This window comes from Rhagoletis pomonella, unplaced genomic scaffold, assembly GCF_013731165.1.
Source record: "Rhagoletis pomonella isolate Grant_MI unplaced genomic scaffold, Rhpom_1.0 Rhpom_scaffold_00006, whole genome shotgun sequence".
NCBI classification, from domain to species: domain Eukaryota; kingdom Metazoa; phylum Arthropoda; class Insecta; order Diptera; family Tephritidae; genus Rhagoletis; species Rhagoletis pomonella.
Window position 1 is genome coordinate 82504825 of NW_023458560.1, and position 25094 is coordinate 82529918.

General features: G+C 32.9%; 1 protein-coding gene across 3 annotated transcripts in view; it reads right to left on the reverse strand.

The window, feature by feature from the left end:
* Positions 1-25094, reverse strand: part of LOC118741486 — a 94045-nt gene that overhangs the window by 42786 nt on the left and 26165 nt on the right. The window contains exon 1 of one of the 3 annotated variants that reach the window (XM_036473485.1): positions 16131-16314. The exons of the other annotated variants lie outside the window; for them this stretch is intronic. The gene's annotated coding sequence lies outside the window, so the exon portion shown is untranslated. Of the gene's footprint in view, positions 1-16130; positions 16315-25094 lie in introns of those variants that run through there. 3 annotated transcript variants of the gene reach the window in all.

A 25094-nucleotide genomic window follows, 5' to 3' on the forward strand; every position in this document is an offset into this window, starting at 1 on the left:
TGTATGTGTTTATCAGAGCTATGTAACTGTGAAATCATTTAATTTTTTAAATCATGAAATATTTACAAATAAGATTTCATTATTGTTAGCCGACTTCCAAACAAGAAGAAGGTTATCAATTCGTCGGATAACCACCACGTTATTGATTTCGACAATTCTTTTTCTATCGGAAAGATAGTGTCTCACACACAAGTGGTCCCATACTAATTTGGTTTAGATCCGATCATTTGATCATGAAAAAATTAAAGGTACTCCTTAATTTTTATATGAGAATTGAAGGCGGTTGTATTTTTTGCTTAAGACATACTTGTTATCTCTTAAAATAATTACACAGTAACTTACAGTAATTTTTAATTCTGAGAATTTCTCTCATATGAGGGAATAAAAAAGGACAAAAACGCCAACTATGGAAAAAGCTTGAAGTTGTATGTAACTTTAGTAAAGTAGCTTTTATTTTGGTGGAAAATATTTACAAGTATAAATTTATCCCACAGAAACTTCCAAACTTTATTTATAAATTAAATTTTATTTTACTATCTCGATTTATCTTATTTTATCAACTTTTTTGCCAGCCAAGGCATAATTCGTAACAATTGTTACAAAATATTACAAACTATTTATTGCTTAATGTAACAAAGCCCTTGTGTCAGGCATTTTTCTAATTGCGATGAGCATAATCATGCCACTGGAAATGACAATTTAATCGATTTTACGATCAAATGTTGTTGCTGTACACTATCGATATGTTGCTTGAACCCAATATCATTTACTAATTTTGCTATAAATTTTCTATTTTTAAATCGATTCGCAAAAGATTGGATCTATATACTTTGAAATTAAATAAGCTTCAATATAGCATAAAAATAAGAACAAAAAGTTTGCAGCTTTTAGGTGTAATTCACAGTCGAATAACGATGCGACTTAAATTTGTGTCAGATTTCACCCATAAATTGCAGATAACTTTTAAACTGATAATTTGATTGCAAAACATTGTATATCAAGTTCATAGGGATTTTTAAGGCTTTTAATCTGGTCTGGGAGTCTTTGGGCCTCACCATTCGATAGTATCGATACTATCGGTAAGAGAAAAATATGAGATCCTTACAACGGCACTATTTATATTGAATATGGAAATATTAATAGAAAAAACAGAAATGTTAGTTTCAATCAACATTTTAGTGTGCTTTATTAAAAATAACAAAATTAGTTATTTTAAGCAACAAAAAAAAAAAAACGAAGAAAATCCGAATTATTCGAGTCATAAAAATTTCGAGGTTTTAGATTTTTTAGAAAAATTTTGAGTATGCGCTTTTGTAGTCTATTAAGTTTTAGTCAAAATGGCAAGTTTGAAGTAGCTAGGGCTTACTGTGCATTTTTGGCAATTTTTCGTTTCCGATAGTAGCGCGTAGTAGCTACCATTCATTTGTTCGGTGAAGATTAGAGTACGCTGCCTTTATTTGGAGACCTTATTACCAAGTCCACATAAACAGGATTGAGTCAGTCCAGCGCGTGTTTGTTTATCCGACACGCCTTATGATCGCTTAACTTCTCCGACCCTATCCCATACTATTTTTCACGTTGTCAATTAATTAACTTAATGCCGTTGCATAACCGAAGAATTTTCCTGTCCATTTCCTTCATTTTCGATGTAATTTCCGGTAACGTTGATTACCCCTTATTGCTCAGCAGTATTTACTATTTCAATGTTCCAAGCAGAATTTTGTGCCAAACTGATTTGTTTCGAGTCGCTATTAGCAAAACTCTGTACAGCCGAAATGCTCCCGTAAATAGAACTTTGCAAGAAATCAATACGATTTCTCGTTCTCTGGATCTTGATCTCTCTATGCCAAAGGGTATTTTCCGAAATCGGCTTGAATCTTACTTAAGTAATCTCAATAAACTTTTATAGTATGTAATTTTTTCTAATATGTGTAGTTTGTTTGATGAAAAGCACAGTTCGCCGGCGGGTCACGAAAACGACTCCCCTGCAGCCCGCAAAAACGATATACCAGCGAACTGCAAAACGATGCTCAAAATGTATACCAAATTTAAAGTAAAAGTACAGTTTTATACCAAATTTAAAAAAAGTTCATACCCACAAATTTTATTTTATTTAATAAGGCCAATAGAGTGAACTGTACCTTTATAAAAAAAAATAAAAATAAATAAAAAAATTGTATATGAAAAGTATTTTGAATACTTTGAAAAATATGTAGGCGGTGTTTAAGTTTCTGAGCACAAGTGTACATTATGGATTCCATATTCTGTCATAATAAAAAATTGTCATAGTAAAAGCGGTTTACTATCCAAATGGATGACTTTTATTTATGCTTAGATATGTATATAAAAATGTGCGCGTGGAACTTGTCCAACCCAGGCCGAAGGTTTCTCAAAAAACTTGTGGGCTTGAAGTAGGGATGTCCAATATTCATCGATATTCGATTTTATCGATGATAAGGCGTAAAATATCGATGTCTTATAATCGATTGCGGACTATGTAGAACATCGGCACATCGATACCTTGCACACATAAATAATCGAAGTGCCGATGATTCCAGATATTCACTGTTCATACATACATACATACATACATATGTAGTTACGACTTTTGCATTTCAGGTGACGATATACCTGAACGTGGTTGTACGTATGTAAAACTATAATTAATAAAAAAGGCGAAGGTAGTAAAATATTTGATTTGATTTTAAGTTTTTTGATACATTTTTTTAAACAAATCTGAAACTCATACACTCAAACATAATTTCGAGGAAAAAATGAATGAAAACAAATAATGTTTGCGCGAACGCTTCCAATAGAACGGCTTACTTCTGATGAGCACGGGAACAATTCCGTATTTTAGAATGTTATCGATATTGTGGAAAATCGATGATTGTCGGTCGATGAAAATCGAGAATCGATGTTGACCCTCCGATGTCATCACCGATGAAAAAATCGATGATTTCTCATCATCGCCCATCCCTAGTTTGAAGAAACGAATTCGTTTCGAGTTAACCCAAACGACTTTACTTTCCTGTTGACTTTTATTTAGTATTTCGCGCGTTTAAAGCAAAGCAAAATTTTATAAGAATAGGAATGATTCGATCTTTGTTAAAAGAGTTCGTGTTATTTTGGCCTGACCGCATTTTCGGCGTTTCTTTTGGACTTCCTGGATTTGGATTTTCCTTTTATTGAATATAAGTGGGAAAAAATAAAGTAAGTACCTTTGTTTGTACGAGTCGTGATTAATTTAATTTTTAAATCAATTCAAGGTCACTATACTTACGGTGACCATCCGTTCTGTTTTTTGCAGGACCGTACTGTTTTTCAAAGGTCGGTCCTGCGTAGTTTTTCAAACCTGAAAAACCTGAAAATGTACTGATTTTTTCCAAGTGTCCTGCATTTGTCCCGCATTTTATTCGTTATTTTAAAATTATCGGACAATGGATGGATTTTTTCAAAAAAGTGTTTTTTGGTACTTTTCGTAGCTTTTCTTCAATATCTCATGAAAAAATCTCCAAATTAACGTAAGCGACTTGCAGCTCGAAGGGTATTGATGTGCCTCTTACCAAAATATATAACTTGTGGCGACTTCAATGAAAATTATTAGTGCTACAGGCGAAAAAAGTGAGATTTTCAATCAAATACGCAGTTTCATTTGATTATTTTTTTCATTATTTAAAAAATTCGATAAAGAATATATATCATTACAGTAAACTTTGAGCCAAAGATAATGAAAATCGGATTAGAAATATAGATGCTATGGAGCGCAATCTGCACAAATTATATATTTTTTTAAAGGGCACTTTGTCGATTTTTGACAAATAACTGCGAAAAGTACCAAAAAAACCAAAAAAAAAACAAGGGTATTGTTTTCGTTTTGAACGACTCAAAATTTGCCTATAAAATAATCTTTTAAAGATTTCCGCTTTTTGTGTAAGCTATTGTAATTATAATATGTTTTACTATACTTTTATAAATATTCATGTAAAAAAAGATTAATATCAATGAAGAAAACGTGATTCATTTTTAAAGTTTAAAATGTATTAAGAATTTAGAATCATAAATACTCTTTTGATATTTTTATACTACGTAAATATATGTAGGCATATTTTTTTAAAAATTGTCCTTCATTTTGAATCCATATTTATGGTCACCGTAACTATACTGCGTATCGTATAATGTGAAAATCTATTCCCAACAGCATTTTTCTCCTTGCAATTGTACTGTTACTCATAGAATGTAAGCGCATACATACGTACACACATACATATGTACGTATTTATATACATACATGCATGATTACTAATAATAGCAGAATTTACTAACGCGGCAGTCAGTCAACACAAATGCAAACAGTATTAAATTTTTAATTTTGCCACAAGCAACATTTTTTTTTGTAAGTAGGGTAGAGTGCGTTTGCTAAATTCAATTTAAGTAGTGTGGAAGAAGCCGAGTTTAGGAACAAACAATGTGTGGCAAAAATTAAAAACTTTTGTCATTTTAATGATTTAATTTCTGCGTGCAACAACACGTCTAAGTTTAGTGAAGTGATAAAATGGAAATGGAAGGGAGTCGACGGAATGATTTATAGCTGGCATTTAAAAACGCCCGCCCAAAGCTTTTGCCACAAAAAAAAACACGTTGCGCTTATGGCTATTATCTAGTCTTTAAGGAGATGTTGTTGTCACCTACGACAACTTTTGAAATGCGGTTTTAGATTATTCTTTTTTGGGCGCAGCGAAAGAGTCGAATTACACCATCATCATTACAATGTAATTTGCAGAAGTGTGAAGGAATTTTGGGGACAATAAAGCGAAAATCTTTGGTTTCAAAAATCTTTATGATAAAAGGAAAATTCTGCGTCGGATATTTTACATTAAAATACTATATATAAACATTAGGGTGGTCACTAAATGTAGGAAGCAAATTTTTTCATCAGATTCCCTAAGCCTCAACCCCTACGTCGATGCTACCGTAGTCGAAGATATCACATGTACATTTTGGCCCCGATTGAAGTTGGTTAAGGCGTGTCGCATGGGGGTCAAAATTCAGATTACCCTATGAAGACGTCGTAACCGACTGCAATCGGGACTAAAATTTATATGTGATATCCTCGACTTCAGTAGTATCGATTTTGGGTATTAAATGAAAAAAATAATAAAATTTAAATTTTTTGAGTCCATAGGGGCATCTGGCTTTTGACTCCTTTGCGCCACGCCTTAACCGACTCCAATCGGGACCAAAATTTATATGTGATATCTGTTACCGTGGTATTACAGATTTAGGGGGTGAGACTGAAAAAAATCGTCCATTTGATTTTTAAGGACCACCCTAATAAACATACATAACTAAAACGCATACATAAATCTGTACATGCGTATACAATAATGCAACTGCTAAACATACATACCCAATAAACATTGGGCTTGGTTAACAATTCGAATATGATTCGATAACTAATCTTTTATCGAGTATCACCTTGGATAACGAATCTGGAATAGGTTAGTATTCGTTTCGAGAACCAGTAAAACGGAACCTTCGTTATCCAATGTCTTATATCTCCCTTCGATAATGAGCTGGATTTCAATGTCTCTCTTGTTACTATGGTTTCCATTTTTTTCCGAACCCATCTCGAGTGTGTTTCGAATGAAGGTTGGCAAACTAAGGTTGGTTATGAGTTCGTTCTCAGTTCGATATGCACATTGGATATGCACAAAAAACTTAATTATCCGGCAGGTTCACTTCCGAGTGAATTTGAGCCAAGTTCACTTTGACTTCAAATTTGCAGGGGTTGAAATTCACTCGAAAGTAAATTGCAGAACCTGCCCGTATATGATCATTAAAATTACTCCAAAATGTATATTTTCCAACGAAATTTTTTTCGGTGATCGCATAAAAAGTTGTTGTATATACTTAATGTATTGAAAATGAAGGCTCACAAGATGTTGTTGGATAATATTTAAAAGACGACAGTTCTCAAGATGAAAATATTGCTTCACACAAAATATTTTTGTTGCTGATATTGAGGAGTTACAATAGATGCAGAGTAAACAGCTTTCGCTAAAAAACCAACGCAAAGATTCTTTCTCTTTCGGTAAATTTTTATTGAATTTTTCAACCACCAAAACCGATTTAGCGCTCAACTTGACCATTGTGAAACAACAATCGAAATATTTTTACGAGTACATTACAATTTTTTACTAGAAAATAGCGGAACTATTCGCAGTTCGCCAGCTTCCTCTTTTTGACAATTAAACAAAGCTCGCCAGCAACTCTGGTTCTCTGCGCAAAGGTATTGCCAGTTGAAAATATGCGAAAATTAACTAACTTATTACCAAAATAATAATTTTTTATGCATTTTTATGATTTTAAGGCAAAATATGTATTTTGTGTCATAATATGCATTTGCATATTCGATATGCTTTTGCACATTTTCGTATTCCCCATTAATAATATATCGATGTTATTCAAAATTTACATTTTTGGAGATTTCGTCATACAACTAATAAGCTTGATAAGGAGATAACTTGTTCGAGCTGATGACTAAACGTCCCAAAAATGGCGAATATATGTGTATTTCTATCTATCTTTCGGTATACGAACTGTATGAATTGATCAAACTTTGACGGCGTTTTCCCACAAAATTTTAATTTTGAAATAATTCTGTATATTACACTGCGCGACAGAGCTCAAATCGGTATTGAGTAAAACCAAATGAAAGTGATAAGTGGAAAATATCCTTAATTGAATCTTTGCACACAATGTATTGTTTAATTAGGTTAAGGTCTTGAAAAATATTTTCTTATTCATATAAGGGTTTTTTGATACGAGGAATACATTTTTGAAGTTTGTTTTTTAATATCTCTGCGGTAGATGGCGCTGTAGGCCAATTTTATTGAATTTGAGTTTTTCAAATAAATACTCAAATTAGAGGTCTTTATTGATAAAATGCAGTCGCGGTTCCTATTACAAATACCAATTTTAAGCACTGCAATCAATATTTTGAGCAGAAATTAATTAATTTATTGCATTTTGTTTTATTCTTTTGTCTACTTTTTTCAAACTTTCCTTTTTTTCTTTTTATTTCGATTTTCAAAATCAATAATTGTTTTATTTTTCTCCCTTTAGAGTGTAATTTTGCTATTTGACAGTAGTGTTATTGAGCTTTGGACCACGCGACTTGTTTGTTAGGAAATCTGGAAAAAAACAGCAAAGCTTAAACTTTAGAAATTATAGAAGCTATTTCGGAGATCAACACATCTCATCAGATTTCTTTTTTCTAGACTTTCAGAAGGGATCGAACCCGCATCACTTATCACTTTTTTCGGTGTTTTACTTAAAAAATAGTGGATTGTGAAAGAAAGTATCAACATCTTGGTATTGTTGCGGCAAGTTTCAAGTTCCACATAGTTTAGTTGGAATAAGCGAACATATTTACTAAAAAAATTTATGGGCTTTATTTCAACAAACGAGTTGAACGTAATGTATCATGGGCACCAAATAAATGTATAGAATTTGTTACAATTCGCTGTTTAATTGGTTTAAAGGAGCACATAGTTCAATGCAGTTCGCAGTGCTAACTATCTGGACTGATCCTGATAAATATAGTGTTATATGTGACGATGATTTTGAAAAACAAAATAAAAAGCAAAAAAGCAGGAAAGTTTGAAGAAAAGTAGACAAAAGAATAAAAAATACAATAAATACATTATTTTCTGTTTAAAATATTAATTGCAGCATTTAAAATCACATCACGACTGAATTTTTTTAATGAAGACCTCTAATTTGAGTATTTGTTTGAAAAAACTTAATAATCAAAAACGTAAATGAATTCCTCGTATCAAAAAACCCTTACACGAGTATTTTCTAAAAATATTTTTCAAGAACTTAACCTAGTTCTACAATAAATTGGGTGCAAGGATTCAATTAAGGATTTCTTCCTTATTTGAGCTAGACTCGAAAAAAGCCATTGACGTAGTATTATTGACATCCAAAACTATCACTTGCATTTGGTTTTACTCACTATAAAGCCAACAAGTTTGATTTTGTCGCATAGTGTTTTGAATCGTGCATAAATATGTTGTTAAAATTCAGCTCGTTATCTAAGAAAAATAAGTTTAAATTTCAAACTTTGTACAAAAATTTAAAAAATTGCACAAACTTTTCAACCCAATTCCAAGTATTTTTACTAGAATTTCTGAATTAATGTAAAATAAATTAAAATTTATTAAATAAAGTCACAGTTTGAATTTAATAAGCTATAAAACTGCATACTAAATTAAAATTAAGATGTTTGGAATTGGGACGTAAAGTTTGTGAAATTTTTATAATTTTTGTACAAAGGGCGTGTTTGAATCGGTAACAAAGTTCTATGGGGAAAGCTGGTGAATAATATGTTTACTATTGTGAGACAGTTTTGCCAATCTGCTGTGTGAAATTAAATCTTTTTTGACAGCAGTAAATTTTTGATAACCGCAGATTTTTTCGGGATAAAATATTACAAATTGCAGTGAAATTAACATTTTAAGAAAACATCTACCAACATTGATTGCAATTCATCAATTTAAGCTTTTATTTAACGAAAAATTACACACATCAACAATCTTTGTGTTTGTAAAAATGTTCTATGCATTTGTGAAAAATTTCACTAGCCCCATGAGCTAGTGAAATTTTATCCATCTCCTACTTGTCAAAAATTTCCTCGCCGCGAACTTTGCTACCGATTCACACGCGCTCAAAGTCTGAAATTTAAATTTATATAGTATTTGTTAGATATAGAGCTATACTTTTATATAAAAATAATATTAAACAAACAAAAAATAAATAGTGAAAACTATTCAAAATGTTGAGGTGGTATCGTTTTGTCGCGGGCGTATACATACATACATACATGTGTACCTGATCAAAAGCTGTCCGATATCTCGCTAGAAATACTGTACAATGCTCAAGTCACTGACTTTTTAAGGTCACATACCAATCTTACGTCCGAACACCTGTCCTGGCCACTCTTAAACCGGTCCTGGTTGGGTTCAACCACATTTAAAAAATTCATAACTAGAAAGGAATCGCTTTTTTAATCATTAGCCCCCCCGCATAGTTTTCTCATGAAAGGAGCTATAAATTTCTTAGATTTGACCGATCAAGTGTTATTTATAAAAATCTTTGATTATATTGTTTTGTAATGTAATTTTTCGTAATTTTTCTAATGTGGTTCTCACGGCTCTGTGTAAACATATATTGTACATGCTATGTATGTATGTATGTAGGTATGTATGTGTACGTATGTATTTACATGGCTATGTGTGAAGGGACGAATGACGGTAGTTTAAATTTGTGCCTAACAGTAGTAGGTGGCTAAATTGCTGTTGCTGTTGCAAAAACTACCCCAGAGGGTCGAGTTGCCTGCCGATGTGTACTAGGCGACGATAAATTCCAGTACAATCATATGATTGTATGTATGTATGTATGTATGTATGTACATGTACACAAACATGGCACACATTTCCCCTTATCAAATTTCTAATTAACTTGCAGAGGTTATTTATCAGAGCAATAAAAATGTCCTGATTATGAGGATTTTATTTGATGTAATAGTACATTTTATTTTAGCTAGAATATTAACATACGTTATCGAAGAGCGGAAAAGTATTTTGTTAAGTTGTTTATGTTGTGTTAAAGGGTTTTAGATTAAAGACACTTCTAGTGAGGGAAAACGGTGTGTTTTTAGCGCCAAATATCAAGTCGAGGGTGCCCACATTCCTATCACTTATGTTAATGAATACCAACATACATACATACAAAGACATCCCCACCTACAGTGACATTCCATTTGCATGTACATCCCCCGCAAAAAATGGGACTAATCCGGGATGACTCCGGGAGCAATCGCAAAGGAGCATGCGACTAATACCACTTTTGATCTCTTTATATGGAATGAACTGTTCGCTTTTGTTCGAGCATGTCCTATGAAGAGACTAATTGTTCACCTTTATACCCGAAAGGGTATAAAAAGCGACTAGTCACTATTAAAAAATAAAAATAAAAATTTGCGCCAGCTGAGATTCGAACCGGGTTGCTCAGTTTGGGTAGACGAATACTCTCTCTGTGTGCCAACGCCGCACATGAAATTTCATTGACTAAGTGCGTACATATCATTAAATCGTTAATAGTACCCGTTAGAGATGAGTTGGGGACTAAATATACAGCCCAATTATACCCATAAGGGATGGGTCGAGACTAATTGACCTCCATTATTACCCGTATGAGACTAGTTGCGACTAATTAATGCCCAATCGTACCCGATTGAGAGTAATCTCGGAATACTCTCTTTGGAGATTAGTCGCACAATTTTTTGCAGGGATATGTATGTTGTAGTATTTCTTGTATTGGCAACAGCAGAAATGATTTTACAACCGCCAACTAGTTAAGTTTTATTGCACAACGTGCCATTCATATTTCTGTGCTGATATTTATCGTCAAAAGTGGCAATAAAACAATGGAATATGGTGGATGATATCAGATATCTAGTCGGCCAATTGTTAGGAGCAGGTGATTTAATAACAGTCATTGAATCGTTTTTAAATTCCAATCTCGATTGCAAAGCACAAAAAAGGACAGACATCCAGGTTCTTAGTTGTTCAAATAATAACACCAGTACTAATAAATTAATGAGGGATTATTTATTTAAGTAATTACTTCAAAAGTTGGAAACAACCACAACAATTGGAATCCGGTGTTCTCATTCCCCTTTTAATACAATGAACTTCAATTCGGATCAATTTTATTTACACGATTGATTCATTCTTCCCCAATCAACGCTAACGAACTCAATCATTAAATGAAAAGTTGTAAGTTATGTCAAATTAGTGGATAAACATTCAGAAAAAGTTTGTCTTCTTAAGCTAAGTTAAATGGACTATATACATATGTACATATGTAGATACATATGGCTTCATGGCTTAATCATATGTAAACAAATATACATAAGTATGCACACACAAGTTACATATGTATATACAGTCAATCAAAAAATGCAGGCACAGTGATTTTTTAACAACATTCGCATATGTTTTTTACGCAACCTTCTTTTCGTTTATTTTACATCAGAAAGTTTCGTAGATTAGCTGTACATTTGGAATTTCCGGTTCCACTATTTCACCATGTACATACATATATGTATGTACATGCGTATGTATGTAGCATGAAGCATTCAGCATGACTGCAGCCATAATTTGAAGAACCCAGAATTATTAGTGGAAAGATATTGACAATGGGCACTAGACTGGATCGGTTTCCATATAAAGAGGAAAGGCTTCGAAAGCTTACTTGGAAGGGATTTTAGCATAATAAAATTTTCGTCCATGACTACGGTTGCCAGACGTACTGATTTTATCAGTAAAGTACTAATTTTTCAACTGTCGTACTGATTTTATTGATTTCTTCAATCAGTACGCTAATGTCCTGATTTTCCAAAATTTGTAATGATTTGTACTGAATTTTCAATTCTGAGAATACAAATCTGTAATAAGGGCTTTCCACCGAGCTTGATGCTCCGTAACTCGGTGTCCGGTACTTTTTCCCCATGTATTTTTTTAACTGAATAATAAAAAAGGAGGAGGTTATCAATTCGACGGATTATTTTTATTTCGTTTTATTTAAGTTACCGCATAACGTTAATCGATTCCTATAATAATTTGGTTTCGATGCGATCATTATCATGAAGAAATTAACGGTACTCTTAAATTTGTGTATGAGAATTGAAGTCAGTTTTGTTTTTTGCCTAGAAATTACTTACCAACAAAATAGTTTAGAATTTTTTAAAGGTTTTTACATAACGTTGGAGCTTGCAAAATGTAAAGTAACAGAAACAAAGAACATAGAATATAAGGGAGCCATAAATATTGGTTATGTTTTATTTTGTCAAACTGGTAAATACCCTCCCTATATTGCAGTCCATCACTCTTGGCTGAGTTTTTCATTTAAGGTTTTTACAATAATTTCTTAAGTTTTGTTCGTGAATTTAGTGAAATTAAAAAAAAAAAAAAACTAATACTGATTCCCTCAAAAATTCATGGATATGAAAAAGAAAAGCTGTGGATACAGTGGCAAAAATATAAATAGGGAAGCGACATTTTAGCATTCTTCGGCTAATAAATTACATATTATTATTATCATTATTTAATCTGTATTGTTTTTTTATGAAGTGTAGCTTGTTGTTTAAGAAAGACCATGCTAATCAAAATTTCAAACGTTGTACAAAAATTAACTAAGTTCGGCAAAGTTTCATCAATATTTTGAGTCTTTTAATTAGATTTCTTAGAAACATTTCGAGTGTTCAGTTTTGTAGCCCATTCAATTCAAAGTGCAAATTTTAAGTAGCTAGGACCTACCGTTGATTTTTGGTATTTTTTTTTTTTTTTTTGTGGAAGGTGTTGCTCATTTTCTCCATACAAAAAAATTGTCGAACATACTTTGTATTGAAGAAAACGCGCGAACAACGAAAGAATTCCCAAAACTCAACGGTAAGTCCAAGCTACTTCAAACTTGTACTTTGAATTGAATGGGCATACTCAAAACAATTCTAAAAAATTTTTTTAAAATTTTTATCAGCATTTGATAAAATTAAAAATTTTGAAATTTCGATTTACGTGGTTTCTTTAGATGGTAAGCTATATTTTCATAAAAAAATAATAAAAAAATTTTAAACAAAGAAAAGTAGCAAAAACTTACCAAAATGTCTCTTCCCTATTTACATTCTCGCTACCGTATTATTATCAGTGTTGCCACTTGAAATGCCTACCAAATCAGTAACCAAACCAGGGTTGCCGTTTTGGGCTTTTCCTACCAAAATTGGTAGGTTTTTTTCTCGTTGGTAGGATGGTAGGAGGCTTCAAATTTCGGTAGGTTTCTTTGCTCATAAAACTGAAAACAACTCTAGCTTGTTGTAATGTGTCACTTTGTCAGCACTATGAGTAGGCTTGCCAAATTTTGACAATATCAATTTTACCCTCATTCAATTAAAAACCTCGTTGCTTACGGTATAGACAGAATTCCGCCAATTACCTTCGGCAATTCTCTGAACTCTGTATTCGTATAAAAAGTCGTATCCACTGCGTATCTAAAGATCAATTGATTGAATTGATGGATGTTAGGTCAGGATTGAAGTTGCGAATCGATAATAGTTTCAACAATGACTAGGTTGTTAAACTATTTCAAAATGACACTAGATGAAAGATTCAAAAAAGAAAACCTCTTATTGTTAGTCATATTTGCAGGAAATCGAAGAATCTCAAAGTTTTTAACCGCAACTCGATGAAATTAATGTCAAACCCGCATCGCGCAGATTTAGTCCCAAGCCCGGAGGATCCTAGCCCCGGACATTTGGCAAGCCTAACCGTTGGCTTTCAAGTGTTTATTCTCAAATTTCTATAAATTTTTTATATATACAAATATGCACACTAGAAGAAAGATAACGGAGAAATTACTTTTTTACCTATGACTTAATCTCTTACAAAAAATTGGTGTGGTCCAATACCCAGCGGAGTGCTGTACAATGTAATGATTCTAGTATCTTCGTTTATGTATATTGTAACTATCAATATTTTATAAAGAGAAGTGTAAAATTTTTTTATCTAAAACTAATAAAGTTAGAAGGATGTGGTAGTTTACATATTAGTCCTTGACATATATTTTTTTCGAAAATAAATATTGGAAATTTCCAAGGCTATTCAAGGATAAAGTTTAAAAAGGACATTTTCAACATTTATTCGTCCTGGTGCAACAAAAAAATTTAATTTTTTTTAAATTCCACAGAAATTTTCCTTTTAACTGATACCCATATTATTACTCTACAAAGCACCAAATCTTTTAAATAATTTTTTTATTCAACCATATTCTGGAAATTTTAAAGTCCTTTACAAAAAAAAACCCTGACGTCTGAGAGAAAAATTAGAAACGCAGTTATACTATATTTGGCTCGTAGTTTTGTGAATATTGATTCGATTTTTTCGCGTGTTTTAAAAATTTATTACATACATGGCGTATGAGCAACATTCGTTCCTGGGCATATTTCCTAAAAATTATAGTTTAAAAAACTAAAACCTCCCTATTATAATTGCCATTCGTACTGCCATCAGGTATGTAACTTGATAATAGAAATCGCTGCATCTTTTAGGCGCATCAATATTACATAGTTACAACCCGAGCTAATAAGAGGAAGGTAAAAAGGAAATTATTACGCATTTTTATTTGAGAATTTACAACTTTATTTATCAATCAATTTTCTTCGGTGATAGCTTGATGTGTTTGTAAAAGAACAGGCTTTAACAAAAATCCATGGAATTTATAAAAAAAAAATCAGTTTTAAATTTTTTCCCTGTTAAAGCTTGCCTTATTTTCATTCACAATGTATATTTAAAGTGAAAGTATCTTGCGAACCTGATACCTGATGTAGAAAAACGGTATACAGGGCCCTAATGTACGACCCAAACTTAAGTTTATGTGTTTCGGCGTTTTTTTTTTGTCATTTCAAAACTTGAAATTTTCCTTATATTATAATTGATAAATAAAAACGATGGCTTACGATATGTATGGTCAAGCAGGAAATATATAAAGCGAAAAGCAACTGCTGCAACAAAATAAAGAAGCTTAAGTCGGGAGGTTGGCTTCAAAAATTTATTATTTGAATCGACTTGACTTTATTAATACTATTGCTCCGATCTCTTTTGTTTACTTGCTTTAAGTATAAAAACAAACAAAAATAAATGTACTTAAAATTGTCAAACGTCATCTTATTGATTAAAAGAAATGGTGGGAAATAAGCCATTTTGGTAGGTTTTTGGTACAGCTTCTGGTAGGAAAGAAAATTGTTCAGTGGCAATCTCTGGATGTATTATCTAGTAGGTACTACAGATTGCCCGAGCATGCTCTAGTATAGCAGTAGCATCTTTTAGCACGTGCTCAAGTTTTAATCATGCGGCCCAAGGTGTGTGCGAGGTACTAATGCAATTGTTTCTTATTCTTACGGTACACTTAGACCCAGTGGGCTCGCTGGGATACCAATTGAGGGCTCGAATTGGAACCCGCCTGATCTCCTAGAAGTAGAACCAGTTGGATAGGTCAAGTTAGCGCGAGAATTAGTGAAGACAAAGCGGTAGTGGTGAAATGAGCATCTTCACGCCCACGAAATGGCAGGAAAGCGACAGAGGTAGGGTTTCACATTCTCGATTTCGTGTCGATGTCGCGGCCACTTCGGCAGAAGTCGTTGACCGGCAATCCTATTCTACTAGCATGCCCTCCCATTAAGCAATGGCCCGTAATAATACCAGCATTGGGTGGGTGGCTTACTAACCGAACGAATGCGTAGGATCTTTTCTTGTCGAGGCTGGGCCAGAACTAATGAAGTCAATCAGGCATGTTCTGCATTCTACTTTGGAGTAAAAGTTGTTTAAAAATACTTCAATTTCGCATTTTGGTGTTCTACATTTTACTCTATACTTTTGAATTCCGTTTTTTCGAACATCAAATTTTAAAAATGAAACAGCAAATCGCTACTTTTCTCGAACATCAAAAATGAACAGTTTTATTTTAGATTTTCACTTCATATTCATTCTACTACTTTTCTGGAACATACCTGAATATGTGATTTAGTTAACGTTGTATGGAATAAAAGAAGGAATGATCTCGGATTTACATTTTCATTAAAATAATTAATAAAGTTAAAACTTGATGTTTCTTCGGAACCCCGCGTTTTTATTAGAGTTCTGGTGCTTTTTAAATGAACAATTTGGCAGCACTGTCCAGAGTGATACCTATGGAGCACAATTTCCAGTTAATTTGTTTATTACCTGCGCAATACACTTTCTCCATCAGAGACACATCAGACCACAAATACAATTATTCAAAATACCCTAAACCCAGCACCGCCAAGCAAGTCTAGTCAATCTTATAAATTATTGGAAACATACTTTCACTTAGTGCTACTAAAATGCCAGCGCAATCGGATAAACTTTTTATGAGTGCATTCTAAATGTGCATATCTAATGGTAATTAATTGTATTGATACGTTCACAAATATTTCAAATATAATCTTCCAAAGTACTCAATCAAGTCTGTAGTTTTCCACATCTTACCGATAATTGTTGATGACTCCGTCCGATGCAAATTTTCGCCAGATAAATGCAGATGTATGTATAATTTAAGCTACAGCAACAAGTGTGCCCAATATCATAACCCGTTAAATCACACAAACTAACCGAAGTTATTTATCACGTCTAATACGAATTATCCTTCAACACTTATCTAAAACACCAAGAACTGTTTCTATTCGTGTTGTTCACGCTGTTGCTTGTGCCGACAATTTGATGCGGAGCCCATTTGGCTTAGCCTTTTATACAAAACGCAGTCAAAAGTGGAGTATCTAACATTCCCACCCCACCCACAACAAAACAAAACAGAACAAGAGTGGCAGCATCAACATTTTACACAGAAGCGACGTCATGGAACCATCCATACAAGCAATTTGGTGTATCCTCGTCTCTGCCGCGATTTGTCATTTTCGTCCGTTAATGTTTGTTTTTATCGTAGTAGTAGTTTTCTATATCTACATATATGTTAGAGCATCCCAGTAGAAATTTTATGCATACGACATCGCTGTTGGTGGTACGAGCTTGCTGCCAGTATAAATGAACCTTGATTTACATTTAACATGTGTAATAACAATTAAAAACAAAATCGCAGTGTGGTAGTTTTTGCAAATTTTATATATAAAAAATTAATATAGCGAGTTTCGAAACAGTAACTTTTACATAGCTAGCTTTTATTAGCTTTTCGCGTTCTCTCTACCATGAAGATTTGTCTACTTCTTTTTTACGACGTCTTCCACTAGGCACCGAAACTATCACGTTCTCTTGCAGTTTTCTAATTTCATCAAAAGATGGAGACTTTTGAACTTGTATAAATACGTACAATAAATAATATAGCGACTTTTGAAAGTGCATATATACATACAGTAAGTATTATAGCAACTTTTGCTAGAGTAGCTAACATTTGATGCTATTTCTTTTTCAGAATATATAAGGATTTTGCAGTGTATTGTTAGTGGACATGAAACTAAATTAAATACTGGTACGTTAACCACCAAAAACTAAAAATCGAAAAAATTTTACATAGATCACTTTGCAAGTGGTCTGTCTACTCACTTGTACTACTGCTGTATGCATATGGCTGTATTAATTTTTCAAACATACGAAAATGCATTAATGGAACAAACCTAGTATTAAAGCATTCTTCCTCATATGTAAATGCTTCTTTTCTGATACATTTTAATATATGGTACATACGGGGATATAAAAAAATTATCATTTACATATGCAAATGCATATCTTGTAAAAGCCCGTTAGTGCTGAAAATATTATCGCACAACACGTCCGTTCACTACAATTTTTGTACAAGACTGAAAATATTACAAAAATTCCATTTCACATTTATCAATAAATGTACTTAAAACAACAACAACGTACGTTCGCTTGCAGTTCGCTAGAATTTGAATTTATTTGTGGAAATTCATGACTACGCATGAATTGTTCACACTAATTCACTCATACAGCATGCATTTTTCATGAATGCATACAACCGATTTCTACTGGGATGTGTAAACACATACATGCATATATATGTATATATTGGAACGCGCCAAGTGCCGTAAAAATCTGACTGGTCTATTATAGGTTAGCGTGTTGATGCAACTTTCGTTAGAAACATGTTGCTTTAGCTCAGCTGTGCTATTTTCCCATTCACGCATACATACATATGAACATACACTTGCATGGATTTGTATGCGTGCAGTGTACTGCACACGCACCTGTTGAATGTATAATATGTGTTTCCGGTAAATGATAACGGTTTTCTGCAACTGTAATACCCAGTGTCGGAAGGTAATAACAAATAGCCTACTTAAGAATATGAGCTCATGGATGCATGGATAACGGACTCAATACGCGGTGATTTTAGACGATCGGTCACGAATTTAGCATACTAAAATTTAAGTTGTTTCCTTTCTAATTATTTTATTTTCTAATATTTTTCTGGAAGTGTGACTCGCTTAGAAGCATCCTAAAACCGCTTTAATCGGTTACTGAAATTCTCCTCTGCTCTGGCGTTAGAGTGTTCCACAGTTAGTAGATTAAAGTAGGAATTATCTTGGCTACTTATGAAAAGTATGGACGACTAATTAAGAATACTAGTGAACCCGCATGACGTTAAAACGCCCAAAATTGAATTTCAAAAACTTAAAAGATCCGAGTGTCATTTTTCATCAAAACCGTACAACCGTTTCTGAGTGAAAAGCAGTCTCGCATAGTGCATGTTTTTATTTTCATCGAATTTCAACTCACCCTATACCGATGAAAAAAGTTCTTAATTAAAAAAATAAAAAATAAAATTTTATCACACATCTAAAAACTAAAATCTTCTTAAATCTCTTTCGTCTGACATTGCGGTACACATATATTTCAATAAACTGACGAACTAATTAGTATTTGATTGTTCGAACAAATGACAACCCTCCTAAATAAAGGTCAGGAATAAACCTATTTCGATTGATACCCATCTTTCAATAATTCATTCTACTTATTGAATAATTTGAATGTAACTTTTTAAATAGGTGGCAATCCATATTTTGATATTTCATATAACTTGTGTCAGCTGGCAATCCTCTTCAAAATATTTTCGATTCGTACGAAATCCAGAATATGCCTCAATGTAATATTTTCTCATATCTTGAATGCTTATCTATATATTAATGCGAAATGATTTTCTGTGGTAGAATGTGGTAGCGAAGGTCATTTTGTAGGTACTTATTCCACACCGATTTTCATATATCTTATATCAAAGGAAACAAAAGTTAATTCAGATGAGCAGAATCATGTCAGAATATGCCTATCGTAATACCTACTTATGTATGTATGTACATATTTATATCAGTAAAATAACTTACCTTTTCAAATTTTTCAAATGAATATGCATTGTACCTACTAATATTCTATTGTGCCTTACATTACGTGATTTATATGCAGCACTGCCAGATGTACGGATTTTTCCGTACGGTACGGATTTTCAGGGATGAAAATGGTTGTACGGATTCAACGTACGGATTTTTAGCTTTTCGTCAAGATGTACGGATTTTTGGAGATTTTTTTAATATAATAAAAATTTTCCCGTTTTACACATATCTCATAGGTTTCTTGAAGATCCTGAACCCCACTTTTAAAAAAAAAAATGCGTTATTTTCGTAATTGAGCGACTTATCTTTTAACAGCTTGACTATTTTCCACCCGATTTTAAAAATCAAACACGAGAAGAGCATTTATAGGCCTTTAAAATTATGTATAACAATCTATTGGTAGACTTCGATTGTTGCAAGTTTTTGTCGCGTAAAATTAAAAAAAAAAAAACTCAAATTTTCCTTATTTTTTCAACTTTAACCATCGTTTCAAACATTAAACTGTTACTCGGTACGGTCGACAACCTGAATGAAAAGTTTTGTTACATGTACAGAAATTGAGAGCACACTGCTTGTTAAAAAATTCTAGTTAGAAAAATTATAAAGTTGGCTGTGAAGCAATAAACAAATAGGACTAGAGGAAATATGTGTTGCTTTATTTGATGTTGTTAAAAGTACGATTCCTGTGTTCACCTAAAGGCTGGTTTTCACTATGTCAAATTGAGTGGCATTTGTCGTCAAATAAGTGAAAACACATTGCCAGGATAGGTCTTTAGTCGTGTACATGAGCTGCTAAATCGGCTATCTGTCGGTTTTTGGCCCATAATATTATCGGTAAAGGTATATATAAAGGAGATAAAGTTGAGTCAAAATATGTCGCCAAATTTTGGCGTCAAAATATGACATAGTGAAAACCAGTCGTAAGTACAAACGATTTTTTTTTTGCTCGCCAATCAAATTTGAGCGTACGGATTTTTAACCCACCACTGTTTATATGATTTGATTAGTTGATTTTGGCAAGTTCGACACAATTAATTTTGCAATCCTAAACATTGTATAAAAACATAATTGAGAAGCAAGCCAAGCAGTTTACGTCTGTTTGTACAGGGTGATAGATAACCATGCTAACACAGCTTTCGCAGAGCCATTGTTGAAAAGGCCTTCTGAACTCTTTCTACTTTGTATGAATGTACTTCATAATAAGGATTCCATATTATCGAACAGTACTCAAGGCGGATGATGTGGTGTAGTGGTTATCAGTGCGCACTACCACTCCACAGGGCCTGGGTTCAAGCCCTGGTCAAAGCAACATCCCAAAAAAATATGGAAAGAAGGTTTTTTTTCTTAAAAGCAGTCGCCCCTCGGCAGGCAATGGCGAAACCTCCGAGTGTATATCTGCCATAAAAAAAACTTCTCATAAAAATAAAATCGCCGTTCGGAGTCGGCGTAAAACTGTAGGTCCCTCCCCTTTATGTGACAACATCAAGGCTCACGCCACACATCAGAGGAGAAGGTCCACCAAACACTACACTGAGAAAATGAAACAGGTAAAACGCTTGTTTTTAAAAGAAAAAAAAAATGTTGGTATAATTTTACTTCATACAAAATAAAAAAAATGCAGTATTTGTATTTACGACTTTAAAACGAAACATTCGCAAAACAAAATCGGACGTTATAATATATTTCGTTTTGGACTGAGGAGAATAAACGAAATGAGAAAAAAATAACGCCAAAAATGCGTATTTTCAAAACTAAATGAAGCCTTTTAGAATATTGTCCCAACGAATTGTAGTGCGATACAATTTTCAACAAGTAAAATAAAACGAGACACTTTTAAAATAAAAAGGATCAGTCCATGACCTTCGTATTGACCTGGAGGCTGTGTCGGAGCCACAGCCGCTAAACTTAAACGTTGAATACGTGATATTAGGCGCGTTCGCTTAAAATCTCCAGTAAAAACCCACCAACAGCAAAATTCCGGCGAAATGTCACCAAATCCAAAACAGTACGCGAACAGAAAATTTGCAGAAACTTGCAAGTTAGACGAACAGCTGATATAATTTTTGTTTACATTCAAAAGTGTAAAATTTAAAACGTACGAAAACTCATTACAAAGTGGTATCGTGACACAGTTTATTGATTAAACAAATAACTACTTACTTCTTACAAGTTTAATTAGTCGCATTTTGTCATTTTTAACTTCCAAACCATCAAATTCAATTTTGTGATTTGCGTAAATGCCAACCAGCTGTTTTTGATCAGCTGTTTTCCTGTTGGCAAATTGGTGTTGGCAAAAATTTTTCCAGCAGAAACCAGCAACTTCCCCTCAAAATGAAATGTCACTTTGCTCTCTCAAGTTTTTGCGTACGCGAGCGCAAAATCCTGAAAGTTTTGGTTAAACTTGAACAATTAACAGCTACGCGAACGCAACTATTATTAAGATCACATTCAAGTTATAAATAGACATACATACATATGCCATGACGGGTGTCGCTACTTAGATTCAGCCTAGGTCCCCGTATTAGTATTCTTCTTCGTGTTCGTGGTCATTTGTGCATAAGTTAGCTAAGACTTCTGAAACAGCTGGCAACCCTAATAAATATAGTTAGGAAGTAAAAAAATCTCGTGCGTCTGATATTGTGATACCTACAAACTTCATGTGCCTGATGAATTAAGTCAAACTTGCTTTTTTAAATACGCTCTTAAAAATAGTTCAGAAATAAAGCCTTTTTAAACCCATTTCATTTGATACCCATATTTTTGATAATTGCTTTAACTTATTAAATAATTTGAGTTTACCTTTTTTAAACAGGTGGCAACCCTCTTTAATATTTTAAATATTTAATGTAAAGATATCTTACCACCTTCATTTCATATCATATCATTTAGTTTATGCTTACTTTATTTAAATGCTAAATTGAAAACATATGGCAACCCTATTCAAAATATTTTTAAACCAAAACCTTGTTAAACCGTTTTCGACTTGCACACATATTGCGATACAAATTTAACCCTCAATTAGACGCATGGGGTCAAAGCCATTTCAAGTTGAAAAAAAAAAAATGTCTTAGAGGACTTGGAGCGTGCTCGCGCTCTTTCTAGCTTCCTAACTCTCCGCGGGGTACGTAAATAAGTCACTGCCAGAACATTGGCGTGTACGCATGTGTCGCTACTCGCTTGAGTGCTGACCCCATGCGACCACTAACGTAACATTTTTTGGGGGAGGTAAGTTTTTATTTTTTTTTTAAGTTTGAAGTCGAAAATATGTTTTTGTTTTTTTAAGTTAACGATAATTGTTTAATATTTTTGATAATACACACTTCGTTTTTTTTTATTTTTAAAACTCTTTTTTCAACACTTTTATAGGGGTCACTGGGGACCCCATGCGACTAATTGTGTGATTTTCTTTATGCGCCTAATTAAGGGTTAAATTTTGTATAATTCCCTTAATTCAAGTTGAATTTAATTAGAAAGCATATGGCAACCCTCTTAAACAAAGTTCAGAATAAAATATTTTTAACCCATGTCGATTTATACCCATACTTTAATTATACATTTGACTTATTAAAAAATTTGAATCTATCTTTTTACACAGGTGAAAACCCTCTTTAATGTTATAAATGCTCAAACTAAATGTTTCTTAACACTCCTTTGTTTGACCCCATATTTCAGTATTTCGTATAATTTAATTTAATTCGACTTTTCAAACAGATGGCAATCCTGTTCAAATTATTTTTAAACCGAAACCTCGTTAAACCTTTTTCGTCTGACACTTGTATTGTGATACATATTTAAATTATCTTAATCAAAATTTAATTTAATTATAAAATCTGGTGGCAACCCTCCTACATGCAGTTTAGAAATAAAGTTTCTTCAAAGCAATTTTGATTTATATTCAAATTTAAGTAATTAATTTAACCTGTTGCTTATATTGAATCTAACTTTGTAACAAGGTGGCAACCCTCTGCAAAATATTTTCAAACCACAACCTCTTTCGCCGGACATCCATATCAGGATAAACATTTCAATTTTCTGCCTTTATTTAAGTCGAACGTGCTTTTTGAAACAGGTGGAAACCCTCCTACATATAATTAAGAAATAAAACCTTTTCAAAACCGTTTCTCGAAAATTGTGATAACTCGTAACAGGTTAGATTACGAGTTATCGCGACTCCACTTTATTATTACTATTATATGTATATTAGTGGGTATCATATATGTATATATTATATAAAGTTATTATAAATCCAATAAATTATGACTACATTAAGTTCTTGGGCACTTAAATTTAAGGAAGTAAAGTTAATCAATTTGTGTAGTGAACGGCTCATTTGTTGATAACTCGTATCACAGCAAGAGAGTAACACCCACATCAATATACATATGTAAGTTCTCTATGACACAATAATTGAACGACCCCATTCACAGTTTTGAACGCCAACATCGCGATTCACCTTGTACAATCCACACAAGTAAGCAGCACAAAGCAATTTATTTTCACATTAACATCCACTGCTGGCGTGTTATCACTGACGCCTAACCTTTATGGCAGGGCAAAAGACGGAAAATGCATCTTTTACAGCGAACATGTATTTAGGAATACATTAAAAAGTTTTATTGATCAATTTGTTGAACATCAAGATGTTAAAAGTTGAAAATTGCACGACATTTTTTAATAATTTCAAACGCCATGTTTTAGTTGCAAATATTACTGTGTACGCGTGTTAGGGATGTTAATTTTATCGCTTTTTACGATCCCGGGATTTTTGGGATGTCGTCACCACAATACCGTGATCCCGGGATTAGTCCCGGGATTTAGATATTCATTACTTTTCAACAACTTAAATCGAAAAAATGGCATCTATCTCTCCTACCATAAAATAAATAATAAATAAATGGGTTTAAAACCTACTTTTTATTTAAAGTGGCGATTTCTGATTTTTCTCTCTGATGACAGGATTTATTTTAGAGGACTTTGTAATTTTAAAGAAATTATTAATTCCAAAAATTATTTAAAAAATTTAATGCAATGTAGTATAAAATTATGGGTACCAAATGCAAGAGAAAATAAAAATAAAATTTTTAGGATTCACAAGGACGAATAGGTAATTTTTTAATGTTATCAAGTTTATATAAGTCCGTAACATATAATTTTTTCAAAAACAAATATTGCGAAATTTCAAGGACAAAATTTTAAAATGACATTTTTCCATTTTCTTCACCAGGAACTTAAATCTGTTTAAATTCTACAGAATTTCCTCATTAATTTTATACTCACGCTTCTTCTCTAAGCAAATTTCTCTGAACTTTTAAATCATTTTCGAATTACTGACGTCAGAGTGAAAAACCAAAAACGCAATTTTACTAATTTGGCCCATGGTTTCGCGAATACATTGATTTTTGTGTGTAAAATTTACTATCTCACGGTGTTATATGTATAATCAGTTAGACATTTATAAAAAATATTAATTATTGAATAAAACAAGAAATATAGCCAATACTGGTCAAGAAACGGAGTATATATTATTGCCATCAGTGCAAATTACAAATCCCGAAAATCCCGGGATTATTAGCCAAGAATCCCGGGGTTTTCGAAACCTAAACAAGACCGGTATCCCGGGATTAACATTCCTAATGCCTGTGTACATATTTATTGTATATTACGTGTATTTCATAACAAAATTATAGAGTCAGTGATTATGCTTAACACTTTAATGGTGATAAAGCAGATAATAATAGTACTTCTGATGTTTAATTTAAATGTTGCATATATACCAATCGTCGAACCTCGATTGCGCTCAAGCATTTAAAGTTTTGAAATACGTAGGTCAGTATAAGGCACGGTGCACATTAGAGCGATACCATACGCGATACGATATGAAAGCGACATGGTAGGAAGCGATGAAAACGGTGCACACTTGCACGGCAGCGACATATATCGCCGAACCAGTTCTGAAATCGACAGACGAAAGAAAAAAGTATCATGATTTTTCAATCTTTTTGGTTCTTCCGTGTGTGCGATTTTAAGTTATTTTGGAAGAAATGTGTTTTCAATTTGAAATTAAATTTGTTTGAATGATTGTAAGAAATGTACG